The sequence below is a fragment of the Sinohyriopsis cumingii genome, chromosome 2 (assembly GCF_028554795.1).
Source record: "Sinohyriopsis cumingii isolate HCF-2022 chromosome 2, ASM2855479v2, whole genome shotgun sequence".
NCBI classification, from domain to species: Eukaryota; Metazoa; Mollusca; class Bivalvia; order Unionida; family Unionidae; genus Sinohyriopsis; species Sinohyriopsis cumingii.
Window position 1 is genome coordinate 1,749,945 of NC_142962.1, and position 22,802 is coordinate 1,772,746.

The 22,802-nt window shown below is 37.1% G+C and overlaps 1 protein-coding gene across 5 annotated transcripts in view; it reads right to left on the reverse strand.

Moving 5' to 3' along the window:
- Positions 1-22,802, reverse strand: part of LOC149804198 (unconventional myosin heavy chain 6-like) — a 294,440-nt gene that overhangs the window by 259,270 nt on the left and 12,368 nt on the right. The window lies entirely within an intron of this gene.

Genomic DNA, 22,802 nt, shown 5'->3' on the forward strand with positions numbered 1-22,802 from the left:
AAAAGTAGGTCATTATGACCAAAGTTTCATTCTCAGCAAATATTTCTATGACCACAACACGGAAATACCTGTAAACAGGATAATGGCATACAACAACAGAAAGAATTAAGACAAACAACAAAGTAAAACATATCTGAGAGTAATGCATAATTCACAATAGAGTTTCTAGTATTAATATCCACTACACGAAGCAGTATATACAGTATGTATCTATTAATTATCTATTTCAAGACAGAAATGAAGAAGACAAAAAGCTGTTGACAAAAAGGTATATATGAACCAGGGCTGCAGAATGAGACAAAAATATTCTTCTGCCAGGAACAGAGGAGCTGGAATTTGTTTTACCATATATACTTGGTTATAAGACAAGTCCAGGTACAAAATGCATAGACTCAGATCTGCCATCATATAATGAACTGTCAGATCTGGGTCTGTGCAGTTTGTTAGGAGTACTCAGTAGGACAAACAACACAGACCCTAGTCTGCAGATGCATTTGCTATGGCAGATGAGGATCTGTTGTTTGCAGTTTGACTTCACCTATATATCAACGACCCCTCTTGATCATTTCTCTAAAAATGGTTGGTACCTAATGTATTAACTTAAACTATGTTTACAGGTTAATTTCCTCAAAATTAAACAAGAAATATTCACAAGAGCCATCTCACACATGCTCTTATCCCTTCCTCTAAATATTTACAAAAGGGAGAGTATTGGGAATCAATTGCCAGACCACAGACCTCAGGAAATGTCTGTCAAAAGGTGAATATGGCCAGCCAGCTGGCTTAATATTGCTTTCTTTATGACTAATGGCGAAATCATAGGTGTCTTTACAGTACATGTCACAATAGATCTAATCATAAACTTTATAGGGTGTTCATCCGACTGGTCATCAAAAAGTAGATAATGAATCAGGCAAAGAAGCATTCCAATAATACGGCATCTTACTTGTAAACAATACTATGATACACACCCCCACCCCCAATGAAACTGGAACATCTTCCAAAATTTTACAAGTAAATAAATGAATAAATAAAATCAGCAAAAAAGAACATGATTTTATATCTGAAAAATAATCATACATGCTTTCAAAGGAATTGGTGATACATATAGAAAATGCGCAATATTTTAAATCAGTATAACCGGTAACATTTGGAAGCCATAAAGTATAGACTAGCATGCATTTTACAAAATATGCAAGCTGTGCAACACATATGAATTACTTGTAAATACATGTAGCATTTTATTTGTTTCTAGATAAATTGCATGTTTGTATTTCTGAATATCAGGTTGGCCAGACCTTTTTTAACAAATGGGTGTGACAACTTTAAACTGTAATAAAATACAACCAAGTGATTTCCCCCAATGAACTCCATGCTGACATAGACGAGTCTGGATTGAATGGGTTTCTTTATGTATTTTCCCTGTCAAAAAACATTAAATTTTGTCATTTTCAAAGAACAATATAGGTATTTACTCCAAACAGCACTATGTCAACTAGCTGTTGCATGACCAGTACAACATTGCCTGATTATAGTTAAAAAAGGTACCGAATTCCATTTGCTAGACAAAAGCGATTAAGTTTTGCAATAAAGACATGAAACAGCAGAATTTGCCTTTGAGGGGGGCACTGTTCCAGTGAATCCTTAAGAGGACAACAATTTTTAAAAAAACTTGCTGCAGTGTATAACTGTGTAAGTAGATGAAGAGAAATGTTATTTTTATCCTGCAACTATGTGATTAAAATAATAGATTCATCTGATCACATTAAAAAAGTAAAATGTGTGCTTGCATATGGTTTTTATTAATTTTGTTAAATGATTTTTCATTTTATGTCAGTCATATGAAGAATGTTTGAAAACAAATCATCAACCATTCATGTGATGAACAACTTCTAAAGAATGATGCAGAAATACTGCTTTCATTACTTTTACTATGACATCATTCAAAACTTATTTGCACAGAAAGTTTGTGTATACTGCTTTCCAAGCCACTTTATCAGACATGTGACCATAACTTAGGTTGGATTAATAATCTTCATTTAGAACAATGACTTTTATATAAAACCCTGAAAGAAAAATACAATATAACAAGAGTCCTTCAAAGGGACTGATGCTCTACTAGGCAAAAATAAATACCAAGCAGACATCAGAAGAAGTCTTGTAGTGACAACCTCATGTTGATATAACCATCCATTCAGGAAATGTTGCAATAACAAAGCTTCAAAATGGTCACTGTTTGGTGGCCATACTGGATATCAGATCTGCATGTTCCTTTAGGACCAATAGGTAAAAACTCCACATCAATATTCTGTTCCTTTAGGACCAATAGGACATATAAAAAGGCTTTTGGTAAAAATTCCACATCAATATTCTGTTCAGAAGGAGCTGCAATAAAAGATTTTCAAGATGGCTGCCATGATAGCCATATTGGACTTCAGATTGGTACCATTTTCATTCAAGACTAAGCAGACATCATAAGAAGACTTTCTGTGAAAACCCCATGTTGATATAACCATGCATTTAGGGGTAGCCATAACAAGATTTTCAAGATTGCCACTGAGGTGGCAATACGGAATGTGCGAGCAATACCATTTTCATCTAGGACCAACTAGACCATGGGATGAATGCAAGTGTGAAGTTTCATCTAGGACCAACTACTGACCAAGGGATGAAAGCATGTGTGACATTTCATCTAGGACCAACTAGACCATGGGATGAATGCATGTGTGACATTTCATCTAGGACCAACTAGACCATGGGATGAATGCATGTGTGACATTTCATCTAGGACCAACTAGACCATGGGATGAATGCATGTGTGAAGTTTCATCTAGGACCAACTAGACCATGGGATGAATGCATGTGTGACATTTCATCTAGGACCAACTAGACCATGGGATGAATGCATGTGTGACATTTCATCTAGGACCAACTAGACCATGGGATGAATGCATCTGTGAAGTTTCATCCAGGACCAACTATACTATGGGATGAATGCATGTGTGAAGTTTCATCTAGGACCAACTAGACCATGGGATGAATGCATGTGTGAAGTTTCATCTAGGACCAACTACTGACCAAGGGATGAAAGCGTGTGTGAAGTTTCATCTAGGACCAACTATACCATGGGATGAATGCATGTGTGAAGTTTCATCTAGGACCAACTACTGACCAAGGGATGAAAGCATGTGTGAAGTTTCATCTAGGACCAACTAGACCATGGGATGAATGCATGTGTGACATTTCATCTAGGACCAACTAGACCATGGGATGAATGCATGTGTGAAGTTTCATCTAGGACCAACTAGACCATGGGATGAATGCATGTGTGACATTTCATCTAGGACCAACTACTGACCAAGGGATGAAAGCATGTGTGAAGTTTCATCTAGGACCAACTAGACCATGGGATGAATGCATGTGTGACATTTCATCTAGGACCAACTAGACCATGGGATGAATGCATGTGTGAAGTTTCATCTAGGACCAACTAGACCATGGGATGAATGCATGTGTGACATTTCATCTAGGACCAACTACTGACCAAGGGATGAAAGCATGTGTGAAGTTTCATCTAGGACCAACTAGACCATGGGATGAATGCATGTGTGACATTTCATCTAGGACCAACTAGACCATGGGATGAATGCATGTGTGAAGTTTCATCTAGGACCAACTAGACCATGGGATGAATGCATGGGATGTTTCATCTAGGACCAACTAGACCATGGGATGAATGCATGGGATGTTTCATCTAGGACCAACTAGACCATGGGATGAATGCATGTGTGACATTTCATCTAGGACCAACCAGACCATGGGATGAATGCATGTGTGACGTTTCATCTATGATCAGCTAGACCATGGGATGAATGCAAGTGTGACATTTCATCTAGGACCAACTAGACCATGGGATGAATGTATGTGTGACATTTCATCTAGGACCAACTAGACCATGGGATGAATGCATGGGATGTTTCATCTAGGACCAACTAGACCATGGGATGAATGCATGTGTGACATTTCATCTAGGACCAACCAGACCATGGGATGAATGCATGTGTGACGTTTCATCTATGATCAGCTAGACCATGGGATGAATGCATGTGTGACATTTCATCTAGGACCAACTAGACCATGGGATGAATGCATGTGTGACATTTCATCTAGGACCAACTAGACCATGGGATAAATGCATGGGATGTTTCATCTAGGACCAACTAGACCATGGGATGAATGCATGGGATGTTTCATCTAGGACCAACTAGACCATGGGATGAATGCATGTGTGACATTTCATCTAGGACCAACTAGACCATGGGATGAATGCATGTGTGACGTTTCATCTATGATCAGCTAGACCATGGGATGAATGCATGTGTGACATTTCATCTAGGACCAACTAGACCATGGGATGAATGCATGTGTGACGTTTCATCTATGATCAGCTAGACCATGGGATGAATGTATGTGTGAAGTTTCATCTAGGACCAACTAGACCATGGGATGAATGCATGGGATGTTTCATCTAGGACCAAATAGACCATGTGATGAAAGCATGTGTGAAGTTTCATCTAAGACCAACTAGACCATGGGATGAATGTATGTGTGAAGTTTCATCTAAGACCAACTAGACCATGGGATGAATGTATGTGTGAAGTTTCATCTAGGACCAACTAGACCATGGGATGAATGTATGTGTGAAGTTTCATCTAGGACCAACTAGACCATGGGATGAATGCATGGGATGTTTCATCTAGGACCAAATAGACCATGGGATGAAAGCATGTGTGAAGTTTCATCTAAGACCAACTAGACCATGGGATGAATGTATGTGTGAAGTTTCATCTAAGACCAACTAGACCATGGGATGAATGTATGTGTGAAGTTTCATCTAGGACCAACTAGACCATGGGATGAATGCATGGGATGTTTCATCTAGGACCAACTAGACCATGGGATGAATGCATGGGATGTTTCATCTAGGACCAACTAGACCATGGGATGAATGTATGTGTGAAGTTTCACTGCAATAGTAGTTTAAGAGAAGTAGCAATAACAAACTTATGCTAATGGACAGACATCGGACAATAACAAACTTATGCTAATGGACAGACATCGGACAATAACAAACTTATGCTAATGGACAGACATCGGACAATAAAAAACTTATGCTAATGGACAGACATCGGACAATAACAAACTTATGCTAATGGACAGACATCGGACAATAACAAACTTATGCTAATGGACAGACATCGGACAATAACAAACTTATGCTAATGGACAGACATCGGACAAAAAACCATTCATTAATCTTACTGGTCTATGTCCAGTACAGCTAAAAACTAGAACGCTTTTGTCAAACTATGGTTTTCCGAAGATTCTTAACAGCCTCCACAAAAATGTACTCTTCTTCACAAAAATTATCTTTTGTTGTGAAAAGCAATTATCATGTAGACAAGAAGCTATTTTTACGACAAGCCTTTCACTGATGAATTATAAGAAATGTTATAGAGACAGACAAACAGTTATGTTCAAAATTACTTTATATAACAGTATGAGGTCAAGTAACTCCAGAAGGATTTTTTCCCCAGATAAATTAAAACTTAAATCTTTTGCAATTTCTCCATGATGCATATCTGAATTTAATGTTATAACTCTGCACCTTAAAGTTTTAGGATCATTATTTTTTCTGGTCTAGATAACTATTATCTGCAGTGCAATTACTCATCCACCTAATTAAATTTCATTAGTCAGTCTTTTAATTAAAAGAAATCAATGAATAAATAGATTAAAAACGATAATAAATATTTAAGTAAAAACCACATATCAATATGTCCATCTGTTCCAGAGGAACAGAATAAACATTATGCTCAAGAGGGCTTCCATTATTAAATGTAGAAATGACACCATTTTCATTTAGGATTCAAAAAATCTAAGAATAAATGTCTGTGTGCAGTTTCATGGCAATCAACAGAGTAGTTTTGGAGAAGTAAATGGAAGGATGATGGACAAATAACAGAAAAAATAGCCATCATTTATGGTCTACAACCTGTGGCAATAGAAGAAATGAATTGCCATACAATGGCCACCTGATTTATAGTCTGATTCTGGCAGTCACACAACTGCATGCACACTGTACACCTGAAAACAAGGTTTAGGCTCTATACTGAAAACATGGGATTGGCTTGATTTGATTCATGTATCAGAACACAAAAACAGGAAACAGGATGAAAGCCTGTTATGGACCCAAATTTATTAAGAAATGTAAAAATAGAATTATGACAAGTTTAAAACAATGAAAAATGTTTACAGAAGCTTACCCTTTAGTTCCTTGTTCTGAAGCATTTGTGATTTAGCTTGAAAAAACAATAACTCTTGATAACTATACATATAAAGTAAGCTACAAAGCTAAAGGACAGCAAAATTTAAATTTTCTTTTTCCTTTAATCTCAAGTGTGGTCAAATCATTCCCTCCCAAGTCTGTTGGGGGGGGGAGGGTCATAGTAGCTAAACTGGCAGAGCACTGGATTCATAATAGAAAGTCACTAGCTCAATACCCACCCAGGCCAGCCCAAGTTGGCTACTGCAAGTATGTCCTTAGCAATTAAACTTAGCTACCCTTTCCTCCAAGAAATACTGCTATCATAACCAAAATACAAAACATTGTGCCCTGGGTACAAATAATTATATTTATCAAATCTAAATTATATACATCTTAGAGAATATTCAAGTTGTGAAGTCCACTTTTTGCTCATAATATATAGTGAAATAAAGTAGAGAAAAACAGTCATACACATACAATTATATATTTATAAAGGATATACAACACATCAATTTCTTAAAATCGGATCGCGTTAAAAGCGGGGTCGCGTTAATGTGGGGTTTTACAATATTTAACTTTTTTTCCGAGAACATATACGTGTATACATGTACAATGATCAAAAGTCGGCTTATCATCAGATGAATATTAACTGGAATGCATTAATTAAGATATATTTAAAATAATCAATGGCTAATATATTTATAGGTTATTACTGTGCATTAAAAACATTTACTAATTTTTATTTGTTTGAACGATAATACAGATTGACCGATAATACCAGACTATCGCTATATCATGAAAAGTGTATCAACACCGTATGCTACCATGCCGTCGTGGCATGCAGTTCATCCATAATGGATGTAATTTCATTGAAAATCGTACAGATTTAAAATATTCAATAATTTTGTAATAGTCTGAATTCGTCGTGTAAAATATAGGATGAACAAAATATTGAAACCATTTACTTGCCGTCTGATATCGTACGGTCATTGCATGCAGCTATTCCCGGGTCTACATACGGTGTCTGTACAAATTTCATACCGCTAAAATTTTATCATATGCGACAACTGCAAGAATAATTAACAATCAACGCATGATTTCAGCGTGCAAATAACTTTTATTTCAGATTTTGTGAACATCAAAAGAAACATGTGAAAACTGCTAAATTAATCGTTGCGCAAAGTGCAAAGTCAGTGTGGTTCCAAATTTAAATTTCATCATTTCTTGAAAAATATATCCAATGACGTTTGCTTCTTTGCTGCGAACTGTTGGGTTCTAGCAAAGTCAAGAATGTTTCTTAATTGAAGGACTTTGACGCTGTCAACATCTTGTGTTTCCAGCCACCTTAAACTTGCTTCTAAATGTACTACTGCTTCAGACACTTTTGGTGGGGGAGTTGGGGTGCCATCGTCATCGTTATCATTATCGTCACTGGTTTCAGGTTCTGATTGTGCAGCTTCATTCTTCCTGCTGACATTTGTAACAATTTCGTCATCTGATATGTGTTCGTATATAGGGCAGATGTCATCTACTGAATACCAGTTAAGGATATCATGATGACTGTGCTCGTATTTTTTGAGTGCTTCTTCTGCTAAACGTACATCGTCTTCAGTGAATCCTGTAAATTCAAGCTCATGGTCACTATCATTTTGTTTCGAGGGCGTAAAAGCTGGCCCAAGACCCTTTATCCAGCATCGTTCAATGCAGCGTGCAGTGATAGCATCCCAGGTTTTACCTCCAAGGTGACATACTTCTTTTAAGTTGAGTAATGCCAATGATGTGTCGACGGATGCGTTATTATCTGCTACCATTCCCTTTATCATTTCACGGTGATAATTTTGTTTAAATACGGAAATTATGCCTTGGTCAAGTGGCTGGATTTCTGACGTAGTGTTTTTCGGGAGGTACGAAACTTTCATCTTGCCATCACTGCTGACAAGATTTTCCGCTGGGGGGTGGGCAGGGCAATTATCCAGCAGGAGGAGAGCTTTCTCCTCCAGCTTGAGTTTTCGTAAACGAGCCCGAACATCTGGAACAAATGTTTTGTGAAACCAGTCGTCAAATATGGAGCTATTCATCCAAGCATTCTTGCTGTTAGTGTACTGAAATGGAAGTGCCTTCATATTTACATGATGAAAACATCTGGGAGCTTTCGATTTTCCAATCATCAGAGGTCTGACTTTGTGGCTGCCTGACTTGTTAACACAAAATAAGAGAGTCACTCTGTCCTTCCTCTTCTTGAAACCTTCTCGTTTGTGACTGTCAGTCTTGGTTGCAAGGGTGCGATCGGGTAACATTTTATAACATAAACCAGTCTCATCGCAGTTATAAACTTGGTCGGCTGTGTAGCAACCGTCCTCCAGCAACTTTTTAAGCCCAATCGGGTAGGAATTGGTAGCCTCTTTGTCAGCGGAGCGGATTTCCCCAGACACAAGAACTTGGCTCATAGCATGCCTTTTCTTGAATCTGTCTAGCCAGCCATTACTCGCCTTAAATTTGGAATCATCTCCATTGATACGGCAATCAAATTTCTCTGCTTGGGCTTTCAGAATTGGGCCAGAAATTGGAACACCTTCTGAGCGAGCTTGTACAAACCATTGGTACAAAGCTGAATCTAGGACATTGTCATTAGCTAACTTAACCCTTTTACGCTGTAAACCAGTTTCCTCTTCAAGAATGTTGGGTAGACTACGGAGCTTTCCTTCATCTGTTTTCCACCCTCGCAAAGTGGACTCGCTGATTCCTAGATCTCTGGCAAGCTGAGTTTGTTGTTTGCCCTTCTTTAGTTGATCTAGGGCATACAATTTCTCTTTAGCAGACTTGCGTTTTTGAACTTGCTTTTCCATAACAGTAAAATATTATTTTATATAAGCAAACAACGTACACAGATAAAGCTCGTTAACTAAGTAATGAAGGCCTGCAATGGTTACGAATCACTTTTTATATAAAACAAAATTAAGCTGAACGGATGTACAATTTCATACCCTTTTAATTTACAGATAATAAAGTGGATATTATTTACTTTCAACTGTTTGTTGTTTGATCACACCGCCAAGCACAGCATACATGTTGGCGGCTTTCGTCCTTTGATGTTTATTAAATTGTGCGACTCTTGTATCAACCACAGCTTTGTCTGCTGCTTGGCTGTGATTGCAGTTAAATAAGAAGCCCATGTCGGCTATTGTTTGAGCAACGACTGTATACAGAATTCATGGAAGACAATCACAAAGACGATTTACTGGCTTTACTCATGGATCCGTAATAAGTAACACTTCCGATAATGTTTACTTCGGCTTAACAATTCAAAAACCTAATGAAACCAGTTTTCTCTTCTAGAGTAGAATACGGAGCTTCACCACAACCTGTTCAAATTGATAAATTTCAGAAGCCAAGCGTTGTACACACTATTTCTCGTACGTTATATATATCGTATTATTTTAGAATTCATACACGATCACTTCTCCAAAATCACTTAAAGAACCTGGATAAATTGTTAAGTTCCGATCGTTTATTATTAAAAGTCATACGCGAATTCTTCCACCAAATTATAATAAACATTTTACACACTATTTCTCGTACGTTAAACAAATATTTTCACGGTCCGATAAAAATACACGTAAATGAATTTCAAATTTCAGGAACCATGTCACAACTAATCTCATGCCCAAAATGAAGTTAATTTCTTGTTTTGTTTTTTTACTTTTCTCCAAAATTTTTTTCTCCATGTGTGAATGAATATACGAAATTTCGGGAGCCATGCTACGACCGCGTTATATCCGAATTCGCGTTATAGCGGGGTTCCACTGTATCTATTGATATGTTGTATATCCTTTATAAATATATTATTGTGAGAGTAATCAGTATGTATGTCTCTACATTATTTCACTCAAGCAGTTTTCATCTGAGACTTGTGCATCTTTTTGATCCTGTTATACATACGAGATTGTTGTGATAATGCAAATCATTTCTGACATTAGATTAACGATATAATTGATATTTTAAAATATAAAGACATCTGTTTCTTTCAAAACATTTTGTGCCTAAAACATCATAGAGTAAATGTGAAACTAGCTGCACAGATGTATCAGTATTTGTGTTGTTTTATTATTATTATATATATATATATATATATATATATATATATATATATATATATATATATATATATATATATATATATATAAATAAAATGAGGCTTGAAGCCTGCACATATGGCAATGATTGTTTTACTGCACTGACCCAGGCTTGATTCTCAGGAAAGGAAAAAAAATTTATTTGTGTAATCTGCTCAACAAGTCTGTTCACCTCATAGTAACAAATTATCAATCAGAATCCAAGGAAAGCACTGCCCCCCGTTTGATGCATATTTGTAATTCATGATATGAAGTTCTATATACCTTGGTGTGTTAGAGCATAGTTATTTCTGAATTGCCAAGTAGTGTGTCTGCTACACATGAATGCCTATGTTCGCAACTAAGATATTGCCATTTTGGGGAATGTACACTTAGTTGAGAGGGTATGGGGGTAAGACAATATATGCTGTAACTCTCAAAGCCAGCTTCAAATGCCAGTATGGAGGATAAATTACAATTCTCTAACCTGTACGATAATATTCTTTCCCCATGAAAATAAAAGCTGCTGAAAATAAAAGGGACTGGATAGTATAGTAGTTTTGGGCTTCTTTTGTACCTTGGAGACCCTTGCTCCCAAATGCTAGCACTACAAGTGTTAGAAGTCACCCCTCAAACCTGGCACAGGCAAAATACGATCCGGACCATGACCGGGTTTTATCCATTAATCTGCGTGCTAGGGTGTAGCTTTATAAATTATTTATCTGGCCCATGCCTGCCTCAAACCAATGCCAAGGTCAGCCCGAGTACGACGGATGGAACAATAAGAATCTGAAAAAAGAACTTAAAGTAATTTCATTTTCTTGCTCCACTTGCAGCATCATGAACGGCATGAGTGTAGCTATCATACAGCATCATGAACGGCATGAGTGTAGCTATCATACAGCATCATGAACGGCATGAGTGTAGCTATCATACAGCATCATGAACGGCATGAGTGTAGCTATCATACAGCAAGAATAGGCAAAACATAGGGGCCCACAAACCCATCCAAACAAATTATATTTTAATACTTTAGAATGAAACTATGAACAAGCAATATATCAAATATTATATACCATAATTTCGGACCTTCAAATTGCTATTGGCATTGCATTATAAACATGGGCACCTATACATAGGGGCAATGAATAGGGAGGGCCACTTGTCCCCCACCCCACCCAAGATTTCACCTCTAAACTTGTTTTAGCCCACATCCATAAAACTTATTAGCTGACCACTACACGTCTGACCCACCTCACAATAATGATGTGGGCACCCCTGATTTTAGAGGTAGGGGCCCAAATATCCTAGCTATGCCACTGATAAAAGACCCTCGAAAATATACATAGTTTTATTTTGTTATGTTTAAAAACGTTGCAAGTCTCAATGTACTGATGAAATCATTGTATAGCTGTACCGATGAAATCATGGTATAGCTGTACCGATGAAATCATGGTATAGTTGATACAGACAGCATCTGAACATAATTAATTCCAAAACAAAGTCTAAATTTCATATGAAATAATTAGTGTATTCAGAAATTATGAATATAATTCATTTCATTATATGCAATAGACACACGCACATTTTCACTATTGGAGTATTTACAGCAAAATAATTCTGAAGTATCATTAAAGGTACATGTGTACATTCTATTATGTAAAATCATAGTCGACGTGCATTAGTACCGACATATTAGTAACCCTAGAGTCATATAGTGACTGTCTGCTAGGTAAACTATTAATACTTGTACTAGAAATAGTAAGCCCAATAATTAAGTACTTATTTCCCATATACAATGTTGCAGCAAAGGAGGCATACAATTAGATCTTCTGCAGGGAGCATAAGACTGTTTACTACAGTTAAATCAGACTTATCCCCATTATAGGTCGAAAATATTACGTTTGCCCCGATAGCTCTACTCAATGACTGACAACAGCTATCCCCTGTTATTAGGTGAAAACATTAATTTCCTTAATATCAGGATAAAGTAAATTGGTGACCACCCCCCAAAAATTAGATACTGGTGGTGCATTACAAAAAGAATAGAAATGACCGCATTGCACCTGACAAAATAACCCTATGCACCTAGGTCTTGCTATACTGTATGCATGAGTGCCTCAGTCTTCATGCTTAATTTCCAGGAGGTATTTTGAGGTCAAAGCAACAGTTCACCGTAGTTCAAGTAAAATTACTTTTCCAGAAATGAGATCTAAAAATTGTAATAAAATATGAGATAATACATGAAGCAAATATGTCACATAATTTATTTACCTCCTTTATTAGTTGATTAGATATAAGGAAATAATGTGTGAGTATACTTTGTTATATTCCGAGTTTATTGTATCAACAGAACTAAGTCAACAAACAATAAAATATGCATTGTCTTTAACATCATCACAATCCAGGCTATAAAGTAACTTTATAATGCCTAATATATATATATATATATATATATATATATATATATATATATATATATATATATATATATATATATATATATATATTCTTAGCTGGTTGTGATTTTGTGGTTAAACACCATTTTTCAGCACTTTAAGGGCTATACATGACAGCCTGTATATCTGGTGTAAGATTAACCAAGGAAAACCCTTGGGAAGAAATACCATCCAATGGGAAACCAATGGCAGGGATTTCTCACAATTGTATATGTTGACAGAGTGTGAGACTCAGATCCATGTGGACAGAGATGAGATGTCAATGATCTGTAAAGGCGAGTGCCTTAGACCATTTGACCACCAGGCCCAGTCGTTAATTCAGTGATGCCTCCATAAGTTGTCCACTAAAATAAGTGAGAAGGTGCATTGTGCTTATTCAAGAGGGAACGAGCAACACTGAATTTTCTACAAAATCAAACTTTCTTTGGAAAGGATTACTTTTTTACTGGGTCTGTTATAGGACACACCATTGCAGTATTCATTTGATTTCTAAAAACCTGTACAAAAATAGAAAACCATGCATAAAAATCAACCATCATATTTTAAAGTACTATGGTGTACCTTTATTTTCTCATATCCCTCCTATATATTCAGAAAAATGTCACACATCTTTTGGGGGAATTTTCCCCCAAAATTTTCATTTCTAGATTAGACTGTTTGAGAGTATTTTTGCCTTATAAAGCACTCCTTGAGGACTAAGGATGACAGGACACCAAATGATAGATATTGAAAATATGACAATTTTACCTTGTATATGTTGTATAACATACCAAGCCTAGCATATCTGAAACAACCAACTATTCAAATTACAAATTCATCTATATATTACATGCAGTCAGACTAGCTTATCTGAGCCAGAGGATTTGAAATCAACTTTTGTCATAGATTGTTGTAATATTTTCAACTTATGACAATGACATCTGCATGTTTCCTATTCTAGAAAAAAAATATACTATTCCAAGTTCTTTTTTTTAGCAAGCAGTTTACTAGCAGATCAGAATTATAACATGCAAAATGACAGCATGCTAATATCAGTTTCAAGCACTGGTCAGAGATCATTTAGAAATTGACCAGTGGGGGCTAGAGGCAGATTTTTTCCCACTTGAACCAGGATTATTTTTCTTTACCTTAAGACATACATGTATATTTTTTTCCATCTATTCCAGACCCAAACCCCAAAAACAAATGCTTGGTCCATTAGAGAGTAATTGCAAGCAACAATTCAAAGCTCTGGATATTTATATTTAATTAAAAGTGCCATGACATAAAACACAGACAATCATCAGTATCCAAAGACAGCTAGCTCCCTTTAATTGTATGTTTCAAACATGGGTGTGATAAATAACCTTAAATGAATAAAGATGAATAACTTTTAATGACTAAAGCTACAACTTAGTTATTTATCCATATTTTCAAACTACAGTACCAACTATGTATTGTGTTGATGATTATGATACCACGCCAACAGCACAAACATTAATTACCACCATATACTTAACACTCCTTGTTTGCAACCAGACAACCATGCCAAGTGCAGTTGTAAAACCCTTGTAATAACTAGATAAATAATGAAAGTACCTCACTAATTAATTTCAAAAAGTCAATTAGTCGATTATGGCAGTTGATTTGAAAGTTAGGCACTTAAAAGATCTGACGACATTTGTTAATTAATTAATGTTCAATGTTTCATTACAAACTAAATGAAATTATTCTTCGTGTTCACTTAATTTGATGAAGGACTGGTTTAAGGCACAGCAACAAAATTATGTTATTTAGTGCCAAAAAGAGGGAATAATTAGAATGGGGATGGGGTGGAGGTTCAATGCAAATGTTTACAAATTAAATATCTGTAGGAATAAACTGATAATATCAAGAAATAATGCCAAGAAGGAAACAAAACAATATCAAGCAGTGTGTCTGTGTCATACTTCTGATAATCTGTACCAGATTAGGTCATATATCTGACAATCTGTACCAGATTAGGTCATATTTCTGATAATCTGTACCAGATTAGGTCATATTTCTGATAATCTGTACCAGATTAGGTCATATTTCTGTTAGTGTTGACCTTTTATTGTTTCCTTTCTTACAGATTGTCATTAACACTAGTAAAAAAAATCAACAGATCTACCAGCAATATGAGATCCTGGCATACAGATCTACCAACAATATGAGATCCTGGCATATAGATTACCAGCAATATGAGATCCTGGCATACAGATCTACCAGCAATATGAGATCCTGGCATACAGATCTACCAGCAATATAAGATCCTGGCATACAGATCTACCAGCAATATGAGATCCTGGCATACAGATCTACCAGCAATATGAGATCCTGGCATACAGATCTACCAGCAATATGAGATCCTGGCATACAGATCTACCAGCAATATGAGATCCTGGCATACAGGTTCCAATGCTGCGGTCAAAGGTCAAGACAAAGGTCCATTGAGCTAAAAACCAAACATATGTGCAATGATTTTAAAAATAGGATAGGCCGATGATTTTTTAAAAAACATTATATACTTAACATGATATTTTGTGATTTTGTTTCAAAAGTGGGGAAAAAGTGCTAGGGTCAGTAACGAGAAACAGGTAAGGTCGGCCAACCAGATGCACAATTATTTTGGCCTTATCCATCAATCACAAATGCACTTCATGCACATTGTAATTTTTTTTATGACCAAAAGACATTCAGAGAAAATGCATGCATCACTCCTGTACCTGAAAATTGTGAAACAGAAGTACATGCAGATAAGGACAGTGTTGTGGGACATACATAAATTGTATAACACACTGATGTAAGAACAACTCATAATGTAAGAAGAACAACTCATAATGTAAGAAGAACAACTCATAATCATATGGGCATGACAACATCTGCAGCATAAAGTGTGTGTGTGTGTGTGAAAGATTTGGATTTATATAATGTAGCTTTTAAAAAAAATTCAGTCATATGGCTACAATGTCTGCAGTGTGGCATTTTTGTCTTTAGGAATAACACATAACCCACTTTATGGGCATGATGTGGCCAACAATATGTGTGAAGTAACATCAAAACCACACCCAAAAATTATTTTAAGCACCATCTTTTTTTCTGATAAATCTCTCCTACATTTAAAAAAATTTGCTCATTTATTTTCAGATGAAGGGGAAATCAGACTTCTAAATTTTCAGCTATTGAATAAACATTACACTGTAGCATGAAGATGATAACTAGTGTTTTGTGTCATTTTTTTATTTTATTCCAGCCTATCTTAATGAATATAAACAATTCCTTTCATTTGTCATTTCTGCATTTTGTTCCATCCTATCATAATGCAGATAAACAATTCTTTTCATCCGTCCTTTCTGTATCTCATTCCAGCCTGCCCCAATGTACATAAACAATTCCTTTCATCCATCCTTTCTGTATCTCATTCCATCCTATCATAATGAGTATAAGCAATTCCTTTCATCTATCATTTTTGTATCTTATTCCAGCCTGTCATAATGTACATAAATAAATATGGCCCAGAAAATAAGCTTAATCTCATATCTAAGAAATGTCACTATCAATGTAGCTGTTTTTAAATTGACACTTCTTCACGAAAGCCATAAAGTCAAATATAATGGAAATAAACCTATCTGTATTAAAAGAATAATTAGGTACACAGCTATTGTGACCATCCATCTCCCTTCCAAGAATAATCTGGTACATGGCTATTGTATCCGTCTGTCTCCCTTCCAAGAATAATCTGGTACATGGCTATTGTGACCATCCATCTCCCTTCCAAGAATAATCTGGTACATGACTATTGTATCCGTCTTTTTTCCAAGAATAATCAGGTACATGGCTATTGTATCCATCTGTCTCCCTTCCAAGAATAATCAGGTACATGGCTACTGTGATTATCTGTCTCCCTTCCAAGAATAATCAGGTACTTGGCTACTGTATCCATCTGTCTCCCTTCCAAGAATAATCTGGTACATGGCTATTGTATCCATCTGTCTCCCTTCCAAGAATAATCAGGTAGATGGCTATTGTGATCATCTGTCTCCCTTCCAAGAATAATCAGGTACATGGCTACTGTATCCATCTGTCTCCCTTCCAAGAATAATCAGGTACATGGCTATTGTGATCATCTGCCTCCCTTCCAAGAATAATCAGGTACATGGCTACTGTGATTATCTGTCTTTTTTCCAAGAATAATCAGGTACATGGCTATTGTGATCATCTGTCTCCCTTCCAAGAATAATCAGGTACTTGGCTACTGTATCCATCTGTCTCCCTTCCAAGAATAATCAGGTACATGGCTACTGTGATTATCTGTCTCCCTTCCAAGAATAATCAGGTACATGGCTACTGTGATTATCTGTCTCCCTTCCAAGAATAATCAGGTACTTGGCTACTGTATCCATCTGTCTCCCTTCCAAGAATAATCAGGTACATGGCTACTGTGATTATCTGTCTTCCTTCCAAAAATAATCAGGTACATGGCTATTGTGATCATCTGTCTCCCTTCCAAGAATAATCAGGTACATGACTATTGTGATCATCTGTCTCCCTTCCAAAAATAATCAGGTACATGACTATTGTGATCATCTGTCTCCCTTCCAAAAATAATCAGGTACATGGCTATTGTGATTATCTGTCTCCCTTCCAAGAATAATCAGGTACATGGCTATTGTGATCATCTGTCTCCCTTCCAAGAATAATCAGCTACATGGCTACTGTATCCATCTGTCTCCCTTCCAAGAATAAACAGGTACATGACTATTGTGATCATCTGTCTCCCTTCCAAAAATAATCAGATACATGGCTATTGTGATCATCTGTCTCCCTTCCAAGAAGCAACTGTTTCAGATAGGTATGACATGATTTCTCTCCAAATGTTTTTCTTGAAAACTATTTTATTTCCAATGTGAACAAAGAAAAATTATATTTACTTAAAGTGTGTATAGCATTACTGGAATCTTGCCAGTATGTCTAATTATGTACAATGCCAGTCAGTGTTTCCCCTAAGGGTGCAAGACAGAAAGTTTAAAATCCACTTGGTGTCAGAATGAAGGGAATTAAAAATTGGGGGTTTGTTTAATGCACAAAAAAATGGTGAAGTGAAATACTGACAAGTGAACTGGTTTTGCAGTATTTAAATAAACTGTGAAAAAATAAGATTATTGTTTAGCTTGCATGTTTCATTTTTTGAAAAACAAAGGACAGATTTACGAAAGATGAGACTGCCAAGAAAATGGCTGACCTATCTACTGCATAAAAAATGACCCTAAATGGCAGATACAGAGCTTTAAGTCATGTATAAGGTGGTACATATCGGGTATGCTGGCATATTGTTTAGATGTGTTGGCATACTGGTCGGGTATGCTGGCATATTGTTTAGATGTGTTGGCATACTGGTCGGGTATGCTGGCATATTGTTTAGATAGTTGGTTGTGTTGGCATATTAGTAGTATTTTCACAATGAACACTCAATGAATACTGTTCAAACTATTTTTCATGACATTTCCAGCATACACTAAGAATTTAACACTGATTTACATGATGTGTCAACATAAATACTCTGATTTTACTATCAATACAAAAAAAGAGTAGATTGCACTTATCTCCTCTCCGAGAATAGGTCAGTTGGGTTTGACTCAAATAGTGAGATATGGATTTGAATTACATTCCTGCAAACAAGAATTAGCAAGCTATGCTAGATCACATGGCAACAGAAGCCTTTCAGTTAAACGCAGCTGCACCTGCAGACAAATAATCATTAGAAACAGCATTTATATTTAAATTTAGTTTTGTTTTAAAAATTACAGCAACTGTCTCAACCAGAAATAAATTTCTGTTTTAACAACCTACATTATGATGACCCATGACAGAGTAGCATGACCAGGATCATTAATACATACCTACCACTAAAGCCCATTAACCATGGATCAACTGATAATAATATACACACAAGAGTGGAAATAACTTCTCATGGCATCTTAAAAAATACAGGAGGAAATACCGGTATGTGACCTGAAAAATAATGTCTCCACTGCAACTCAAATTATCAGTTTGATTCCATTTATGTAAAGTTTCCTGTTGCTAGAAAGTGTGGGAAAATAGCCAATCAACATTACTGTTACTCATGTATTCTCATAGATCAGCACAGTGTTTAAACTTACAAGGTAGACATCAAGAAGCAATGCCTTTTCTCAAGATGCTCTTAGGAATAAATGAAGTAAACTTTAATTACACAAAGTACACAACCTGTGCATGGCATATAATAAAGTACTTTTGAAAAAGATTAAAGGTTTGGGGGGGAGGGCAGGAATCAGGCTTTGTTAGGACATACTTTTTTGTATGGTTACTTTAGTAACATATCAGAAACAAACTCAAATAAATGTTTGGTACAGAAAACACAGTACAGCTTCTAATAACGGACCTCTATGTAGGCACAAAAAGGGCATTGTGGACTGGAGATTACTGACCAACATGTGTCAATGACCTTGTACTTTGATCAGAGTATGCAGTATAACTGGAGATTACTGACCAACATGTGTCAATGACCTTGTACTTTGATCAGAGTATGCAGTATAACTGGAGATTACTGACCAACATGTGTTAATGACCCTGAACTCTGATCAGGGCATGCAGTATAACTGGAGATTACTGACCAACATGTGTTAATGACCCTGAACTCTGATCAGGGCATGCAGTATAACTGGAGATTACTGACCAACATGTGTTAATGACCCTGAACTCTGATCAGGGCATGCAGTATAACTGGAGATTACTGACCAACATGTGTTAATGACCCTGAACTCTGATCAGGGCATGCAGTATAACTGGAGATTACTGACCAACATGTGTTAATGACCCTGACCTCTGATCAGAGTATGCAGTATAACTGGAGATTACTGACCAACATGTGTTAATGACCCTGAACTCTGATCAGGGCATGCAGTATAACTGGAGATTACTGACCAACATGTGTTAATGACCCTGAACTCTGATCAGGGCATGCAGTATAACTGGAGATTACTGACCAACATGTGTTAATGACCCTGAACTCTGATCAGGGCATGCAGTATAACTGGAGATTACTGACCAACATGTGTTAATGACCCTGAACTCTGATCAGGGCATGTTGTATAACTGGAGATTACTGACCAACATGTGTTAATGACCCTGAACTCTGATCAGAGTATGCAGTATAACTGGAGATTACTGACCAACATGTGTTAATGACCCTGAACTCTGATCAGGGCATGCAGTATAACTGGAGATTACTGACTAACATGTGTTAATGACCCTGACCTCTGATCAGAGTATGCAGTATAACTGGAGATTACTGACCAACATGTCTTAATGACCCTGAACTCTGATCAGGGCATGCAGTATAACTGGAGATTACTGACCAACATGTGTTAATGACCCTGAACTCTGATCAGGGCATGCAGTATAACTGGAGATTACTGACCAACATGTGTTAATGACCCTGAACTCTGATCAGGGCATGCAGTATAACTGGAGATTACTGACCAACATGTGTTAATGACCCTGACCTCTGATCAGGGCATGCAGTATAACTGGAGATTACTGACCAACATGTGTTAATGACCCTGAACTCTGATCAGGGCATGCAGTATAACTGGAGATTATTGACCAACATGTGTTAATGACCCTGACCTCTGATCAGGGCATGCAGTATAACTGGAGATTACTGACCAACATGTGTTAATGACCCTGAACTCTGATCAGGGCATGCAGTATAACTGGAGATTACTGACCAACATGTGTTAATGACCCTGAACTCTGATCAGGGCATGTTGTATAACTGGAGATTACTGACCAACATGTGTTAATGACCCTGAATTCTGATCAGGGCATGCAGTATAACTGGAGATTACTGACCAACATGTGTTAATGACCCTGAACTCTGATCAGGGCATGCAGTATAACTGGAGATTACTGACCAACATGTGTTAATGACCCTGAACTCTGATCAGGGCATGCAGTATAACTGGAGATTACTGACCAACATGTGTTAATGACCCTGAACTCTGATCAGGGCATGCAGTATAACTGGAGATTACTGACCAACATGTGTTAATGACCCTGACCTCTGATCAGGGCATGCAGTATAACTGGAGATTACTGACCAACATGTGTTAATGACCCTGAACTCTGATCAGGACATGCAGTATAACTGGAGATTACTGACCAACATGTGTTAATGACCCTGAACTCTGATCAGGGCATGCAGTATAACTGGAGATTACTGACCAACATGTGTTAATGACCCTGAACTCTGATCAGGGCATGCAGTATAACTGGAGATTACTGACCAACATGTGTTAATGACCCTGAACTCTGATCAGGGCATGCAGTATAACTGGAGATTACTGACCAACATGTGTTAATGACCCTGAACTCTGATCAGGGCATGCAGTATAACTGGAGATTACTGACCAACATGTGTTAATGACCCTGAACTCTGATCAGGGCATGTTGTATAACTGGAGATTACTGACCAACATGTGTTAATGACCCTGAACTCTGATCAGAGTATGCAGTATAACTGGAGATTACTGACCAACATGTGTTAATGACCCTGAACTCTGATCAGGGCATGCAGTATAACTGGAGATTACTGACTAACATGTGTTAATGACCCTGAACTCTGATCAGAGTATGCAGTATAACTGGAGATTACTGACCAACATGTCTTAATGACCCTGAACTCTGATCAGGGCATGCAGTATAACTGGAGATTACTGACCAACATGTGTTAATGACCCTGAACTCTGATCAGGGCATGCAGTATAACTGGAGATTACTGACCAACATGTGTTAATGACCCTGAACTCTGATCAGGGCATGCAGTATAACTGGAGATTACTGACCAACATGTGTTAATGACCCTGACCTCTGATCAGGGCATGCAGTATAACTGGAGATTACTGACCAACATGTGTTAATGACCCTGAACTCTGATCAGGGCATGCAGTATAACTGGAGATTATTGACCAACATGTGTTAATGACCCTGACCTCTGATCAGGGCATGCAGTATAACTGGAGATTACTGACCAACATGTGTTAATGACCCTGAACTCTGATCAGGGCATGTTGTATAACTGGAGATTACTGACCAACATGTGTTAATGACCCTGAATTCTGATCAGGGCATGCAGTATAACTGGAGATTACTGACCAACATGTGTTAATGACCCTGAACTCTGATCAGGGCATGCAGTATAACTGGAGATTACTGACCAACATGTGTTAATGACCCTGAACTCTGATCAGGTCATGCAGTATAACTGGAGATTACTGACCAACATGTGTTAATGACCCTGAACTCTGATCAGGGCATGCAGTATAACTGGAGATTACTGACCAACATGTGTTAATGACCCTGAACTCTGATCAGGGCATGCAGTATAACTGGAGATTACTGACCAACATGTGTTAATGACCCTGACCTCTGATCAGGGCATGCAGTATAACTGGAGATTACTGACCAACATGTGTTAATGACCCTGAACTCTGATCAGGGCATGCAGTATAACTGGAGATTACTGACCAACATGTGTTAATGACCCTGAACTCTGATCAGGGCATGCAGTATAACTGGAGATTACTGACCAACATGTGTTAATGACCCTGAACTCTGATCAGGGCATGCAGTATAACTGGAGATTACTGACCAACATGTGTTAATGACCCTGAACTCTGATCAGGGCATGCAGTATAGAACCAGACTCAATGTCCAGATGTCGTTACTTTCTTATCACACTTACTATGAGTATAACCTTTAGCCTGAAAAAAAAATCTTTCTTTATTACCCTAAGTGCAGACCAATTACAAATTTTTTTAGTTATTGTGCAAAACCCATTTTTATTCAAGTCACAAGGACACT